This window comes from Ailuropoda melanoleuca, chromosome 1 (genome assembly GCF_002007445.2).
Source record: "Ailuropoda melanoleuca isolate Jingjing chromosome 1, ASM200744v2, whole genome shotgun sequence".
NCBI lineage: Eukaryota > Metazoa > Chordata > Mammalia > Carnivora > Ursidae > Ailuropoda > Ailuropoda melanoleuca.
This window is the reverse complement of record NC_048218.1, coordinates 137,909,817-137,912,312: the sequence shown is the minus strand read 5'-3', so window position 1 is coordinate 137,912,312 and position 2,496 is coordinate 137,909,817.

Sequence of the window (2,496 nt, the reverse complement as noted above, 5' to 3'; positions counted from 1 at the left end):
TAAGGATCAGTTGAGGCTTGCTGCCCTGAATTTAAAATTATTTTAATTAGGGGCATTCATGATTTTTTTTTTCTCCAGCTGCACTAGACACTTGGCCACAGGTATTGGGATGGCAGAATGATGACTATCTCAGGGGACTTTCTGCACAGGTGTGATAAAATAAATAGAACAGAGGAACTGAAAACTCCATCGAAAGAGCAATTTTAGTGATAGCACACACAATCTGAACAGGTAGGAAGTGAAAACAGGGGAATAGATCCACTGGAAAAATTCAAGAGACCAAAGGATTAAAGACAATGAGGTGGTCAAGGGACTGGTGTAGAATGAGTAAATTGGCAGGATTGTTGGATAAGGCTTAGTAAATGGGCTGGTTTCTTTCAAACATGGTGCAATTCTGGGTGTTGACAACCTCCAGAAAGTTGAATTAGAATGAGTGGCTTAAATACATCAAAGATCAAGAAATGAAGAGCTATGGGATTGGCAGGTCATCTAATGGCCTGAGGAATACTTTGTAAAAATAGAAGTGGATGAAAGAAGTGCTTTTCAGACGTCAGTGTGCGTACGAATCTCCTGGAGATCTTATTAAAATGAAGATTATGTTTAGTAGATCTGGGATGGGGATTGAAGCTCTGCAGTTATAACGAGTTACCAAGTGATGCTGATTTGTTGGTCCGGGAACCATACTTCGAGTGGCGAGACACTATATAACCCCATCATTATCTTCTACACAGACTCTCTTCTTTATTTAAATAAACCTCTACTCTACTTTGCTGAAGGGGGTGGATCTTAGAAGATACCTGTTGTCCCTGGTCCCACCTGTTGGCTGGTTGGGGGTGGAGGACCTGAGGCAACTGGAAACTACCCACAAGCTGAACTCAGCTGAATCAAATTTCTCATGAGATTCTGAACTAACAAAATAGAGACTAAGCCTGCAAATCAATGGTGGGCAGTGGCTCTATAAAATCTATTTTTTCCCAAGTTTAGCAGCAAAACAAGCTTAGGCCATATGTCACTTGAAATTTTGGGGAGTAGCAATGATGAGGAGACTGGTTCTTAGGAAACAGAATGGAGCAGAGGCATAGAAAATTAGTGAGACAAAAGAATAAGAAGTTCTAGAGTAAGGGATCATTATCTCCAACTCAACCTTCCTCCTCAAATACGCCCTACACAAATATCTGGCCTCTCTGGCCTGCCTTCTTCACTTTTCTCCTCACATTAGCTAAATCATACTCCTCTTCAGGTCTTGATTTAGAAGGAGGAAGCTTTTCCTGTCAACTGAAGCTGGTGGGTGCCCTCCCGTGTATCCCTATAGCACCCCTTGGAGTCCAGATCATAGCCTTCATCACCATTATGACAACCACCATTTGGATATTTATTTGTCAGATGTCTTGTATATTCTCTACTAAACTTTTTTTTTTAAATAAAAACTGGTTGAGGGCAGATATAATCTACTTCAAAGCTTGCCCTCTTAGCCAATGTATTTTGCCTGTCTCTTTCTTGATCACCCTATTACCCTTTCTGGTGGTTGGCTTGTATAGAGCAGGCTCTCAAAGGTACTTGTTGAATGAATGTGGCTGAATGTTGAGTGACTTATTTGTTCAGCCCATCGACCTTCTATCAGAACTGGGTGCAGGGTTGTGTAGCATTCCTGTTAAAACAAAAAGTCCTGCAAAAAAAGATCATTTATGAAATACATAACTGGTAGATTAGATATGTACCACAGCTCCTCTACTCAGTGTTGCAAATTTCAAATCAATGGATTTGTGGTTCTTAATCCATCCCCCGTCCTAATCCCTTGACCTAACCGCCGAAAGGTCACCAGGAATCTTTGCTTGGGCTTTAAACATTACATGGCTACAGCGTTCTAACGAGGGTTCTCCCTGCATACAAACATTTTCAGAGCTCTCTTCAACCTCGGAGCTGCAGTGTCCTGCCAACGTAACGTGGTTGCGTTTGTTCCCTAATACTTGTGACTCCAAATACGGTGACACTATGTTGCCTATAAGGCCTGTCCACCTCCAGTTCCCTATGCTGTAGTGTTCTCTGTGGCTGCAAATGTGCTTAGTCAGCACAATCACTGACAGCATGAGTGTGCAAGTCAAAGAAGTACCTTGCAAGTGTCACGTCCCAGCTGTTTCTTTAAACGCCATAGGATCCCTATCACAGAACAAAACAAGACTAACATACAAACAACCATAAACCAAATTTATCAGTGTCCCCCGTTGCGTCCTAGTAGTGCAAAGACTGGGATGGTTAAAACAGGCTGGTTGTTTTAAAGGTGTTTTCAGCCGAATGCAAAGCTATCTTCAGAGAGGTTCTTTACCCACGTGGCTTGCGCAGACGCTAATTACTAAGAGGCTGAGAAACGTGCAGCCAGGGAGATTGGCCGCCCCAGCGGGAATGAAGTGGCACCTCCAGAAATAAAGCTCCGCAGCCAATGCGGCTCCTCGGCCCTCGGGATTGGCTGCCCCGGCGGTGACGTCGCCTGGGCGGGCC